Source organism: Chelonia mydas, chromosome 13, assembly GCF_015237465.2.
Source record: "Chelonia mydas isolate rCheMyd1 chromosome 13, rCheMyd1.pri.v2, whole genome shotgun sequence".
Lineage (NCBI taxonomy): Eukaryota > Metazoa > Chordata > Testudines > Cheloniidae > Chelonia > Chelonia mydas.
Genome location: NC_051253.2, coordinates 40,623,847 through 40,638,787, shown reverse-complemented (window position 1 = coordinate 40,638,787; position 14,941 = coordinate 40,623,847). Strand labels below are relative to the sequence as shown.

General features: G+C 50.7%; 2 protein-coding genes, 1 long non-coding RNA gene and 2 gene segments (V, D, J or C); 4 read left to right on the top strand and 1 right to left on the bottom strand.

Moving 5' to 3' along the window:
• Positions 1–14,941, top strand: part of LOC102940154 (immunoglobulin epsilon heavy chain-like) — a 1,331,510-nt gene that overhangs the window by 794,616 nt on the left and 521,953 nt on the right. The window lies entirely within an intron of this gene.
• Positions 1–14,941, top strand: part of LOC119563587 — a 797,667-nt gene that overhangs the window by 280,805 nt on the left and 501,921 nt on the right.
• The window catches only part of LOC119568011, a 937,337-nt gene that overhangs the window by 782,540 nt on the left and 139,856 nt on the right, over positions 1–14,941 (top strand).
• LOC102948108 overlaps positions 1–14,941 on the top strand; it is an 883,083-nt gene that overhangs the window by 753,794 nt on the left and 114,348 nt on the right. The window lies entirely within an intron of this gene.
• Positions 1–14,941, bottom strand: part of LOC122462699 — a 480,831-nt gene that overhangs the window by 400,620 nt on the left and 65,270 nt on the right. The window lies entirely within an intron of this gene.

Below are 14,941 nucleotides of genomic sequence, written 5' to 3'. Positions count from 1 at the left end.
GGACTGTGAGGGGTTGGATCACAGAAACCCCTTTGGGGCTGCCAACTGATGTGCCAAGGCTACTTCTGCTTTCTTGCCCTGGCAGCTTGGGACTTCAGTGCCCTGCCTGGCTTGAGCCAGACCCCTTAGCCCGCTGCAAACCCAGACCATGTCCACGTCCCCTGACAGCTGTAGGCTCAATTGAAAGTAGTTTAAGAAGTGTTTCTGACTTTAACAGTTGCCCAACTCCCAATGGGGTCCAAACCCCAAATAAATCTGTTTTACCCAGTATAAAGCTTATATAGGGTAAACTCACAAATTGTTCTCCCTCTACAACACTGATAGAGAGATATATACAGCTGTCCTCCCCCCCCCCCCCCCCCCGTATTAATGCTTATTCTGGGTTAAATAATCAGTAAAAAGTGATTTTATTAAATACAGAAAGTAGGATTTAAGTGGTTCCAAGTAGTAACAGACAGAACAAAGTGAATTACCAAGTAAAATAAAATAAAACCTGCAAGTCTATGCCTAATACAGTAAGAAAACTGAATACAGATAGAACCTCACCCTCAGAGGAGTTCCAGTAAGCTTCCTTTTACAGACTAATCTCCTTCTAGGCTGGGCCCAGCAATCACTCACACCCCCCTCTAGTTACTGTCCTTTGTTCCAGTTTCCTTCAGGTATCCTTGGGGGTGGAGAGGCTATCACTTGAGCCAGCTGAAGACCAAATGGAGGGGTCTCCCAGGGGTTTAAATAGACTTTCTCTTGTGGGTGGAGACCCCTCCCTTCCCCTGTGTAGAATTCCAGCTACAAAATGGAGTTTTGGAGTCACATGGACAAGTCACATGCCCATGCATAACTCAGAAGTTACAGGTAGCAGCCATGGTTCACATGCTACCTTGAACGTCCTCATATAGACTTCTTATGTGGATTGGAGCCTTCCAAGATCCATTGTCCATTAAGTGCTTCTTGACTGGGCACTTAACTTGCAAATTCCTTTCTAAAGAAGCTGACCAAATACCTTATTAAGGTTATTTAAAATCAAACAAGTATACAGCCAACATTCATAACTTCGAATACAACAATGACACATGCATATAAATAGGATGAATATATTCAGTAGATCATAATCTTTACATAGATATGTTACATGTCAAAGTAAAGAAAAGCTTAAAACTCATAATTTGGTGCAACTATGTAACCCTTAAAAATGTTTTCAAATAAACCTCAATATTGGCTGTCACAACAATAATTTTTAAGAACCCAAACTCTGCCATCCCAAATTATCTCCCATTTTGCTAGGCTACAGGCCAGTAATTTTCACAGGATCCAGAATATTACTTCCAGCCCAGACACATGTCAGAGACAGTCCTTCCATCAACTCACTGTGGGTGGAGCTGATCTGGCTGCTAACCCAAGGGGAGAGTCTCAATGAGACAAGTGGGACTGGAATTATCAAAGAGCTCAAAGCACCCAACAATCTAGGTGAGACACCCACAAAAACGGAGGCACCGGAAGTCATATTTATCCTCCTGGCACAAAATCGCTCATGCCTCGGTATTGCAGCAACCTAGTGAGTTGTGCTGGGGCCGAATTGGTGATTCCCGGGTGCCAGGGGCCATTTTTCCTTAATAAACAAACACTTGGGATGGAATAGTCTTGGGGTTTCTCTTCCCTCTCCTGGTTGTCCATTAGCTGAGAATTTAGAGAAGACCCATAGACAGGGCAATAATATATTTTAGGTCTTAAGTGAAAGGGATTATGGGTACAGTTAAGGTTAGGTTAAAGAAAAATGTGGGACTGGCGTTAGGGGATAAATACAGGCTTATGATTAGGGCGAGGGCTCAGGATTCCAATTCGAATTAGAACAGGGAGTAGAGTTTGAGATAGAGAACAGAGTTAGGATTAGAAGGTTAGAAATAAAAGCAGGCTTAGGTTATGGTTAGAGGAAGGGTATGATGACAATATGGAGTCAAAATAAGTAGAACTCTAAAGCAACAAGGACTAGATTTTTAACATTATTCAATGGCCTAACACATTAAATCAACGGGAGGTAGGAGCTTCAACAACTTTATATGTGAACAAACATGGCTGTGGCACCATACTTTCTATTTAAGCAAGAGATCATAGACTATCAGGGTTGGAAGGGACCTCAGGAGGTCATCTAGTCCAACCCCCTGCTCAAAGCAGGACCAATCGCCAATTTTTGCCCCAGATCCCTAAATGGCCCCCTCAAGGATTGAACTCACAACCCTGGGTTTAGCAAGCCAATGCTCAAACCACTGAGCTATCCCTCCCTCCAGGCCACACACTGCAAACTGGAGGCCACTGTTAAGTGCATTGTCACTTGTTCATCCTGAAGTTGAACACTGGTTCTGAACAAGACCAGCAAATGCTCACTGTCTTTCTGCAAGAAACTCAGCTGACTGGCTAGAAGCATGCGGTGCAACAGTGAAAGACTCAACAGTTGAAAAAGTGAAGAAATCTCTCTGTACATTCAAAAAAATTGCATACATGGCTGATGAATGCACCGACGCAAATGGGAATCAAGTATTAAGTCATTGTGTACGTTATCCTGATGTCAGTGGTAGACCAGTAGATGCATTTCTAGATGTTCAAGTTATAGAAGACACATTGGCTGCATCTGTGACAACCCACATCTTAGAAGAGTTAAATGCTTGTCAATTGGACCCCAGATAGATGGCTGCTTGTGCATTTGATGGAGTTGCAAACTTTTCTGGAAGACATGGTGGAGTACAAGCTTTGCTCAAAGAAAAGTGTAAACCCTAATCTCTCCTATACATGCTGCAGAGGTCATCTACTCCAGCTAGCACTAGTACAAGCTGCAGACTCTTCAAAAGACATTTAAAAAGCTATACATTTAGTGTCTTCTTTATATTCTTTTTTCAGCAAGTGTCCAAAAACACTGAATATCTTGGAAAATATAGAAGATACACTGGGACTGAAGTTCATATTCGTCCAAACTGGGAAAACCCGCTGGCTTTCTCATGAGCGATCATTGGCTGTTGTCTTAAAATTACTCCAGCCATTATTACTGGCTTTGGAAAGTATCTACCAAGATGGGATGGATCTAAGTAGTGAGGCTGGTGGATACTTTTGCTATTACGTTCAGAGAAGACTATTGCCATTCTCTCTCTTGTAAGTCTACTGTTGAAACCACTTGGGTCATTAAACAATGCCATCCAGGCATCTGCTAGGACAGTAGTAGATCTTTGTCCAGCAGTAGAAGCTACATTTGGATCAATCAGAGAGCTATCCTTTGGAAAAGTACTGGAAGAAGAAAAGACTTCAGTCCAGAAGTTGACTAATGAAGGCATTTATATTGAATCCTTAAGTGAAGAGGACAAGAAGTGTTTGTTAAGACAACTGAAAAAGTCCACAGACTTGATTCTTAAAAATCTACAACAGCGACTTCTGGATTCTACTGAACCTCTACATAGCTTTTACAGATCCCTGTCCTATAAAACACCAACAGTTGAGTGCAGTGAGGCACGACCAGCAATGGGGCTGCCTTGTGCTCAGGACAGAATAGAGAATTTGAACACAGAGTGGAATACCATACGACGAATGAATGAAGATTTGACCTCATCTTCTTTTTTATCATCGCTAGTGGCTCGACCCGATCTTTGTGCTCTGTTTCCTGGGCTGAAAGAAGTAGGAATTCATCTCTTGCCACTCCCAGTCACAACAGCTACAGCTGAGCGTTGTTTTTCATCACTGAATAGAATCTTGTGTTCTGAAAGAAGTCGCCTTCTGCCTGATCATGTGAATGAACTAATGAGCATATCCATGGAAGGAATGGAAATACCGGACACACAAGAAGCCACCAAAGATGAACACATGGCATTCAAGAAGTTCATTAACAGAGTTGTGGGAAATTATAACAAGAAACCAAGAAGGATGTAGACGTAGTGCTTCATAGAAGGCTTGAGTAGCCAACTCTAACTTGTGTGATGATTTTAAAACATGAGTTAAATCTAATAAAATGGTCATGAAACACTTTTCAGTTTTTACTATGGTGCCATAGAGCCACCTTCACCCTCATGGTCTCACCCGCATCAGCCCTGACCCTTCCCTCCCGTAAATTCGAACCCCGCTCCCCCATTTCAATTCCTGGGGGGGAAACTGTGAGTCACCATCTCTGCGGAGTCCTCCAAGAACCAGGTTTCCCTGCATCTCCGCTCACTGAAACCCGAAGGCACCACCGCGTGTTACTGTGCCTGGAGACACAGGGCACAGAGCAAAGCAGGGACTGGTAGAAATACCCATCCTGCGGTTCAGATTCTGCCCTGTGTCCTGCCATCACAGCCTGTGTTCTGGCAAAGCCCAGGAGCTGCATCTTCTCTCCATTCCCTTTTCCTTCCCTGTCCCCAGAGCTGCTTGTCAGGTTCTGTGGCCTAAACCAGCCCTTCCTCCGCATTCAGCTGCTGCTCCTTCCCCATCTGGCATTCCCACGAGAGTGTCATTTCCCCAAGGACACTGTTTATATCTATTTCATATGCCCAACACATTTTCCGAATAGCCACCACTCCAATACAGGGACACTTTTTACTCAAAGGTGGAGAAAGAAAGAAAGAGAAAGAAAGAAAGAAAGAAAGGGTCAGATCACCCAGCATTCGCTCATAGCTGGTTCATTTCCCTGCCCTGTTACACGGCTCTGAGAGAGCCACTGAACAAAGGAGCTCTGGTGGTTTCAGCTCCTTTTCAACCGTGATGCCCGCGTGTCTGATCTTTATGCAAATCTCCCAGTCGGGTTCCCCATTTAAATAGCAGCTTCTGGGTTCTCACGGGACCCGCCTGCTCAGGGGCTGAAGTGAATTTCATTCTTTGTCCTTTTTTCTCATCTTTTCAAGAGGATGGAAAAGGCGTTGTCACTTCTGGTTTTACTCGCTCTCTCGCCCTGTAAGTCAGGAGGAGAAATCCGGGGGGAAATGATCAAACCCTGAGGAAGAGCGGTCAGGATTTAACTGTAACGTTTCCTGTCTTTGCAGGTGCCCGGTCCCAAATCCAGCTGGCCCAGTCCGGGCCGGGCGTGGTGAAGCCTGGAGAGCCCCTCACACAGACCTGCGCCGTGTCTGGTTACACCATTTCTTCTGGCTACTACTGGGCTTGGATCCGGCAGGTTCCTGGGAAAGGCTTGGAGTACATGGGGTATGTATATGCAGCTAGTGAGAGCACAAACTACGCCCCGTCTCTTCAAGGCCCAGTCACCATCTCTGCAGACACCGCCAAGAGCCAGGTCCTCCTGAAGCTCCGCTCGCTGACAGCCGCAGACACCGGCACCTGTTACTGCGCCAGGAGAGACACGGTGACCCCGAGCAGAGCAGGACCTGTACCAAAAGGGGAAGCGGTTTCTATACAGACATTCAGGGCATTTAACGCTGTGATTTTCCTCTCAGAGGGACACAGGCAGGAATCGAGAAGGAGAGAATTTTTCGAGACATGATTTCAGAAAGTTCACACAAGGAAACGATGCCCTGATATTGCAGAACAGCAGTGACAAGAATGTCACTTCTCATTGCAGGACTAAGGGTTAAACAAGGAAATCACACACAGGCAAACCCCAACTCTCACCATGTTCTCTCATCCCCAGCTGCTTCCCTCCCACTCACCTGCCATTCACACCTCAGGATTCACGGCTGAGCCTCGATCTTGCTTAGGCATAGCAGAAAGCCATTATCTGTAGATAGGCGTCTCTCATGGGCTGTCGTGAGTTCAGTGTCCTTTTGAGGGGCAACCAATTTGAATGGTCCCTCCAAGATATGCTGGCTAATTACTCTGTGGGCGTTACTCCAGGAGCAAACATTTGAAATCCAGACATAAAGCCAATATTCATAACTTCAAAAACAAAAACGATACATGCATACGGAGAGTATAATCATAACCAGCAAATCATAACCTTTCCATAGACATCTTACATGCAACATTTTGTACAAGATTTGTTGCAAATATATAACAGTGGTTGCAACAATGATCTATATGGCCATATTTTAATTGCATAATGTCACACCTTGTCTAGAGATTTGAGGTCGAAGAAGGCAACTGGTAATTGTTTTCCTTTCGGCAAAGGTATATTCAAGACCCCAGCACACTTTGTTAGGCGCTGCACAAACACACACACGGAGTCCCCTCTGAGCCTTAGTTACCGTCATTCTGGTGATCAATGAAAGATGTTTGTACCACTTATAAAGGGGGAAATATGTAAATTACGGTGATAGCTTCCTGCTTAAATCTGTGTCCCTCTCTGCCCAGGCTGCACCTGGAAACACAATCCCCAGCCCCTTGTGTCTGTGCGGTTACCAGCTATTTGCCCTGAGAATTTCCCCCTCCAACACCAGCGACAATTAGATTCTTGCTTCTTTTAATTGTCACTGTAGCGGCTCAGGAAGAAGTGGCAGAGCTAAACAAATAGTATATTGTGGTTGGTTTTATACCAATATTTGTAACGTGTCTTTATTCCCAGACAGAGATCCACTTTTACAGGTACACTCGGTGCCTCAGTTACACCGTCCCCTCCAAACACAAGGCAGAGTTCACCCAGAGGAATTGCTCAATCCCACGCAGATGCTTAGAGATGAACAATCCGGATTCCCCCCTGCGCTGCACCTTGCGGTCCATTTCTAACCTAGCCTGCAAAGCAGACGGGCTGTGGGCCTGTTCTGATGTTCAGGGCCTCCTACACTTTCAGAACCGGGGCAGGTTCACCTCCCATCACTGGAGTGCGCGTCAGCTGATATATAGACCAGGGGGAGAAACCCAATTTGTCAGGTGACCGGAGCCACAACATAAATAACCTGCTGATGAAGACTCCACGGGAACAGGTCACAAACATGTCACAGGCTGAACTCTGTCCATCTCTGCCAAGCCCAGGGACACAGAAGATCAAGGTCACGTTACGAGCCGTTCCCTGGTTTAGAGCTAGAGACTGAACTAGACCAAAACGTGGCTCTCCGGGTATCTCTGCTATAGCGAAGGACAGGGAGATTTTCGAAGACACGAACACAGGCTGGTGCCCTAATTCCGTTCACTTTCCATAGGACCTGGCTACCAAAAGTTCTCTGTTAGGGACACTGTTGACTCTCTGATCTAGAATCGGGCAGTATACGAAGGACACAGTCACACACCCTCATGTCTGAGCTCCGATTTTGGGATGTCAGGTCTGGCTTTATCAGCGCCTTACTGAGAGCAGGATATGCAAATGGAGTTACTTAGCTCCCTGCTTAACCCCTGCCCTCCCCCCGACCCTGCAGCTCCCAAACTGAGAAGCCAGAGCCTTGTGAGGCCGGCAATGAAAGAGTTAATCCCCGACCCAGGCAGAGACATGAGACTTTGGCTCCATCTCCTCCACACTCCCGCGGCGCTCAGAGGTGATTTTCTCCCCCAGAAGAGCGGGGGGTCCTGAGATTTCTTCTCGGTCAGAATCGCCCGATTCTTCACGTCTCTTGATTTTCAGGTGTCCTGTCAAAGGTCCAGCGAGTGGAGTCAGAGACTCCACAGGGCCGTAGACACTCTCCGCCTCTCCTGCAAAGCCTCCGGGTTCACCTTCAGCAGGTCCTGGCTGGGCTGGGTCCCCCAAAAGGGGATTGGAATGGGGCATGGCATGTTTCCACAGGCAGCTCTGGAAACGGCACAGATTACGCCGATTCAGAGAAAGGGCGATTTACCATCCCCAGGGGCAACCCCTGAGACCTGCTGTATTCGCACAGGAAGAGCTTGAGACGCTGGGGTTTCTAGTGGGAAAAACACACTCTCCTCCCAGCAATGACAGGTCACTGAGCGAAATGTAGGGAGAGGAAAATTCAGCCTCATTAAAATATATGAACATAAAATGGCATAAATCACGGTGTTAGGGCTAGGGTTATGCCTAAGGTTAGGGTTAGCAATAAGCAGAGGCGGATTTACAAGGAAACACACAGTGCCCTGGCATGGGGCCCCCCAACTACAGGGCGCCCCAGGGCCGGGCAGCCCAGCACCGGCCACCACCCCCTGCGTGGGGACTGCTGCGGGGCAGAAGCTGTGGGGGAGAGCAGGAAGGGAGCCGTTTATGAGCCGGGCTCCTGTTGCCTCCCGGGGCTCCTGCTGCAGGCTGGCGCTGGCGGCCAGGGGAGAAGGGCAGCCGAGGGGCCGGCTGGGGGCGCGCTGTAGGGGAAGCGGGCGCGCTCCCCTGGGGGGGCGTCTGCCGGGGCCTGTCCTGCTCCTCTGGACGCCGGGCAGCGCAGGTGCAGTCCCTGGCGTGCCCTGCTGCTGGCGGCCCCCGGGAAAAGGCCAGGGGAAGGGAGGGGCAGGCCAGGGGGTCTCCGCTCTCCCCTGCTGCAGCCGCTACAGCTCCCTTGGCAGCGAACAGGAGCAGCGGCGGGGCAGGGACGGGTCCACCAGCCAGCCAGGTAAGGGAACCCAGCGGCGTCCACTGGGACCGCCCCCACCCCCGGCCCCCGCGCACTGCCCCCGACACACACACCCGGCCCAGTCCCCTGCCACTGGCTGCTTCTGGGAAAGGGGACTGGGCCGGGGCAATCTCACCTCTTTCCCAGCGCCCGGGGGCCTTATTCTGTCCCAGGGGTGCCTCAGCCCAAACGAACCCTGTGACCCAACCCCTCCCCTGGCACTGACCCCACTGACCTGCCTTACCACAGCCCCATACGCCTGGGCGGGGGCTCCAGGGCTGAGACTCCCACCCCCCTACAGACTGACAGCAATCGGGCCCCAGGGTAGTGTCTTCACTGGAAGTGGCTGTTCATTCTTTTCTTATGCAATATATAGTCAGGATCCCCAGCGCACGGTGCTCGGCGCTGCACACAGACCGTCTGAATCCTTGTCTCTTGCCCTAGTGCATATAATGAAGACCACTAAGGGAAGAAATTTCAGCCTCCTATAAGGAGGTGAATATGCAAATAGGGATGACAGGATCCTGTATAAATCTGTCTCTCTCCCTACCCAGGATGCACCTGGAAAGACAATCCGCAGCCCCCTGGGTCTGGGCTGTTCCCAGAGACTCTCCCATAGAACTCGCTCTGTCAGACCAGAGACAATGAAGCTTTGGGTCCACTTGGTTTTCATTTTAGCAGTTTGGGAAGATATTTTCCTACCTGTGAACACATTACAGAGACAGAAGGTTTATTGTTCTATGCCTGTGTCAGGGAGTCCCCAGGCGATGCTCTGGAACTGCTCCCCATGAAGCCAGGCAGGACTCTGGGGAAGTCTCCTCTCTGTGAGCAGCCTGTCTTCAGGACACACAGCTCACACAGCTTCCACCTTCCTGGGTCTGACCTCAGAGCATTCAGCATCCCCTGCCCCTCTGTGCGCTTCCCACAGCGAGTCCGCTCAGGCAGGGCTCCTGGGGAAGCCAGAGGGTCCTGCCCCCCAACTCCGCAGGCAGACGGGACTCTGAGCCAGCCGGTAACACAGAAGGTTTATTAGACGACAGGAACATGGTCTAAAACAGAGCTTGTAGGTGCAGAGAACCGGACCCCTCAGCTGGGTCCATTTTGGGGGGCAGTGAGCCAGACAACCATGTCTGCCCTTCACTCCATGTCTCCAGCCAGCCCCAAACTGAAACTCCCTCCAGCCCCGCCCTGCTCTGGGCGTTGTCCCTTTCCCGGGCCAGGAGGTCACCGGATTCCTTTGTTCTCCAACCCTTTAGCTCTCACCTTGCAGGGGAGAAGGGCCCAGGCCATCAGTTGCCAGGAAGCAGGGTGTCAGCCCTTCTCTGTGTCCAGACCGCTGCACATACCTGCCCTCTAGGGCTCTGCAATGATCATACACCCTTACCCCACCACCTAGATACTTAAGAACTGCCTAGGGGAAACTGAGGCACCCCCACACTATTCAGAGGAAACATTAAGAACAGTCCCACTTCGTCACACAGGCCAATGGCTGCGATTGATAAGAGAGCTCTACTCTGGGGTCTCACGCAGGTTATTGGAAAATGCGGCTCATTGGTCTCTTGTTGATTTTAATTCGCTCCTTCAATCTGTTGCTAATGTGGGGTTTTATTTACAATTTGCCTCTTTCCCCTTCTCCCCCAGGGGCCCGCTCGCAGGTGGTTCTGACCCAGTCGGGGCCAGCGCTGAAGAAGCCCGGAGAGTCCCAGAAACTGCAATGTGCCTCCAGCGGGTTCACTCTTAGCAGCACCTGGATGGGCTGGATCAGACAGGAGCCGGGAAAGGGGCTGGAGTGGCTGGCTGACTATTACAATGAGGGAAGCAAGTACTACGCCTCCTCCGTCCAGGGCCGCTTCACAGCCTCCGAGGACAGCACCAACTTCTCCCTGCAAACGACCGGCCTGAGAGCGGAGGACCCCGCCGTGTATTACTCCGCCAGACACACAGCGAGGGGAAGCGAGTCTGAGCTCAGCCAGAAACCTCCCCCTGCAGTAACAGCGCGACGTGTCCGCTGCTGAGGGCGCAAACCAGCCCCCGACTGCCCGGGACAGGGGATGGGAGCAGCCCGGAGAAAGTCTCCCAGGCTAGAAATACTTGCAGACTGGAGCAGTTTCGGAATCGGTTTCACTCACTCCCCCTGGAACTCCTCTGAGCATCACGCAGGGTGCTGGAAAGATTTATTCTCTCTTCCCCCCCTCACCCCCCCGCCCCCCCATTTTCTGTTCCAGTCACACAAACATAACAGAGCTGCGCACAGAAGAATACACAAACACACACAGGCCCATTCAGGAAATCACTGCTACACAAAAACACCTACACAGAGGAAGCATGAAAACACATAAATATAAACGATCGCTCAAACGACAAATACCCACCGAAACACAAAAAAGCAAGTGCAACGAGAAACAAATAAACGAATCCAGACACACATAAACACACACATACAAACACCTACATACATACATGCCTCCCTGTCCCTGCATCTCCCCCTGTACCGCGACTCCGGCTTCTCTACAGTTCCTCACTGGCTCCCCATCCTTGGACACGTTCATTTCTCCACCCCCAGGAAGATGAGATTGTGTTTCCACTCACTTGTCCTTTTAGCAGTTTCCCAAGGTAAACCTTAGCCTCCCTACAGGTCCTCGGATGTCACGGGTGTTACCACAGCGTCCCCAGTGATCACTTCTTTGCTTTATTTCCCTCGGGTCTTTTAGCAGAAACACCAGGTAACAGGGAGCGGTTTATACAAACATAAAACTTCTCTGAAGCGCCCCCGCCCTCCCCTTTCCCACCCATCGCAGGCTCGCTGCCCCTCCAGGAGCGGTAGAATAATTCCGGATATGTTTAGTTATTTTTTTGTCATTTCATTGCAGCTCCAGGCCAAACCCTTTACTTAGCCACCAGGAAAAGAGGAAGAGGAGGCTGAGGGAATGGAGGTAGAAGAGGTGAGAATCTAGAGCAGGTAAAAACACCAACCAGCGCTGTGGCATCGCGCCTACCCGCTGCCCTTGCCAACGAGCAGCCCCAGATCCGAGCGCACCCCTCCGCGTGACTTGTGCCAGATATGGACACCGCGGTGCTCCAGCCTAGTATATGATACAGAAAGAGATTTCTGCTACACCTGGGTAATGGGGCCTTTCCACCATCTGCCCAGTGCTCCGGTACATCGTCCCTTGGGAATCAGTTAAAAGTGAAAGTTTTTATTTACAGAAGTGGTTTTAAGGGGAACTACAGGAGTTAGGTCTTTAATTAGCATTGATGCGGGAACTCAGCGCTTGCTGAGCGCCTGACTCCCTCAGGTGCCCTTGAAAATCACCCCGTCAGTGAAAGGGCAGAAGTGTGAAAGTGGCACGTATACACTCCATTTAAAACGCACAGTGCAGTCGGAGAGTGCTTGGGGGGTGAAAACTGCAAACGAGCTATAAACTCTGGCTCTGATTTATAAAGGAGCCTAAGAGAGTTAGGTGCCAAAATCCTTGTGACGGCCAGCGGGAGTTAGGAACCTAATTCCATTATCCTCCGTTGAAATTCCAGGCCTACAGCCCTACTTCCGACCCCGTCTTGAAAGAGAGGATAAACTTTCACACCTATCTGATTCCAATAATCACAGGGAGCTTAATTTGCATCTCTCCTGCTAGATAGCCAAATATTCTTGCCTCTCAGGGGTGATCCAAAGCCACTAAGGCCAGAGAGAGCGTTTGCCTTGATCACAGCAGATTTTAGTTCAATCCCTAGCAATGAATGTCTCGGGATTTGAAGTCATTGACATCATACGCAGTGCGGGGCACGCTGCACAAACACGATCCGTCCTTCTATCTGGGCTCCGGCGCAGGTAATTCAGATCATCAACGGAAGGGGTCTGTGTGTCTTATAAGGAGCGGGATATGCAAATGAGGGCGGCACTTTCCTGTTTAAATCTGTCTCCTTCTCTGCCCAGCCTTCACCCGCAGAGATAATCCAGAGCTCTGCAATTGTGCAGTTACCAGCCAACCCCCCTGAGAAATTCCCCTTCAAGCGCACGGGGAAATGGGGCCTTGGATTCACTTAGTTTTCGCTGTAGCATCTTTGAAAGGTGATTTTGTGCCCGCAGTAATTTTCAGAATCAGGTAAATGTTGTATTCTCATTCTTTTAATACTAACATCCATAACGCGCCTGTATTCCCAGGTGCCCTGTCCCAGGTCCAGCTGGTGGAGTCCGGAGGGAATGCGAGAAGTCCCGGGAAAACTCTCCGCCTCTCCTGCGAAGCCTCCGGGTTCACCTTCGGCAGCTTCGAGATGCACTGGGTCCGCCAGGCGCCTGGGAAGGGCCCAGAGTGGGTGGCCGGGATTAGCTCTGGGAGCGGGTCGAGCCAGTGGTATGCTAAGGCTGTCGAAGGGCGATTCACCGTCTCCAGAGACAATTCCGCCAACAGGGTGTATCTGCAAATAAACCGCCTGAAGCCCGAGGACACCGCCCGGTATCACTGCGCCAGACACACAGTGAGGGGAAGCGAGTCTGAGCTCAGACAAAAACCTCCCGCTGCGGAGCCCGGGAGCGGAGCACCCTGCTCGCGGCCTTCACGCTCCACCGCTGTGAGAACGGCCCCAAAATACCCCCCCCCCCCCCATGGACACCGCACAGCGCCGGACTGGCAGACAGAGGCGCTGCTGACCCCATCCCCCTGGGAGCGCAGGGAGCAGATGCCCAGGGTGTAATTCACGGAGCAGGAGGGAAGAACAGGAGCATCCGCCCTGGCGCTGTGGGGGCCCCCAGAGATCCACCGGGGCTTTCTGAGCAGATACTCTGCAGCTTACGGCTCCCTCCTTCTCCCCCTGAAGTCAACGGAGACGCTGAGCCCTTAGCGAAAACCAGTGGGACTGCGGAGCCCTGAGGGAGGATTATGGACGTGGGGGCGGGAGGGGTCAGTGATCCTCTATCGCTTTTCCACGGAGGCCGATCATGCTCTGTGGCTGAAACTCACCCCTTTGCAGAGAAGCCAGCACAAGGTCCTCTCCAGCTCCCGAGCCCCGCCTAAACCTTCTGCAGGATTTGTCCACTGGCGAAGCCTTATGCTGCCCCTCTGCACCGGGATGGTTTTTGTCCCATCTCCAGAGCTCTGACCCTTCTCCTCAGACCAAGCCACAGTGACTCCAAAACTATTTCCAGAAATAGAGCCAAAAACCCCGGACATGTCCGAAGCACCTTTGCGATTTTTCCGCGCTCAGTGACCAGGTTACCCTGGTTTGCAGGTTTTCAGGGTGTCAGCAGGAGGGAAAGGACTTTTAAATCTGTGTATAGTAGGGCGGCAGGGCTGAGGGGAGGGGAGGGGCGACAGTCATCTTTGCAAAATGAAGCGCCCTGTGGTCATTTTATCTCAAAGGACCAACAACTTTAAAATGACAAACATGCACTCAAAATGTATGGTGATGGACGCCCAGATAGATAGATAGATAGATAGATAGATAGATGGGGTGGATGGGGATAGATAGATAGATAGATAGATAGATAGATAGATAGATAGATAGATAGATAGATAGATAGAGGGGGTGGATGGGGATCGATAGATTAGATAGAATAACGGAAAGTGGGCACGAATTACAGGGAGACTACACTTCAGTCACCCAATACTTTTGAAAAGCTGCTGCAAGACAGGGCTATTTTCTCTCGTGTGTCTTGTTTACTGGTTTCTCCACTAACAGACCTTGTCCTGATGAAGCCCAGAAGTCGCATCTTCTCTCCACGCCCACTTCCCTCCCGTTTACCTACAGCTATTGTCAGCCATGGACACATAACACCAACCTTTCCCTCCCTGCAGCTTCCGCTCCTTCCGCACCCGGTGTTCCCAGGCCAGTCCCATTTCTGTATGACATGCTCCTCACGTTCTGTAGCAACCCCTGCTCCTTCAGTGGAAACACACCGGTTCATGTCAATTGGGTGACGGCCTAAGACATGAAGGGGTGTATAACTCCCTGTTCACCAGACAGTGCCCCCAAGATACACAGGCCTTCCAATTAGTTTATCCCACCTGGATGAAACCCTCAGACCACTTCCCAGCCGAGCAGGTTCTCCTGAGTCCCAGTCCAGGGCCCTGTCTTAAGGACCCTGCTTCCTACCCTCTCACTGCCACCGCCTGTCATTACATGTGAGCTGAGCGCACGGTCCCTCTGGGGTGTAAAGGGGACATCTGTCCCTGACGAGACAGCGCCATGCACTGAGCGCTCACTCCCGTCATCTCTTATACCCGCCCTGGGGAACGCGCATGCAAATCCCTGCCCCCGGGGGGTCATGTTTAAATACAAACCCCTGAGTGCAGGAGCCTCAGTCTGTCCCCAGGCACAGAACTGCCCGGTCCTGCCTGCTGAGGAGTTTCCCTCACTGCATGAAAACGAGAATGAAGTCTCCGCTGCTTTTCCTTTCACTGTTCTCTGCCCCCACCTGTGAGTGACTATGGGACTGTGGGGTGGGGTGGGGGAGGGGAGGGTGGGGTTGGGGGGAATTAGGGACCGATCCACAGATTTGTGCTGTGATTAATTCATTCCTCCCTTTGTTTCCCTTTCCCCAGGTGTCCTCTCCCAGGTGC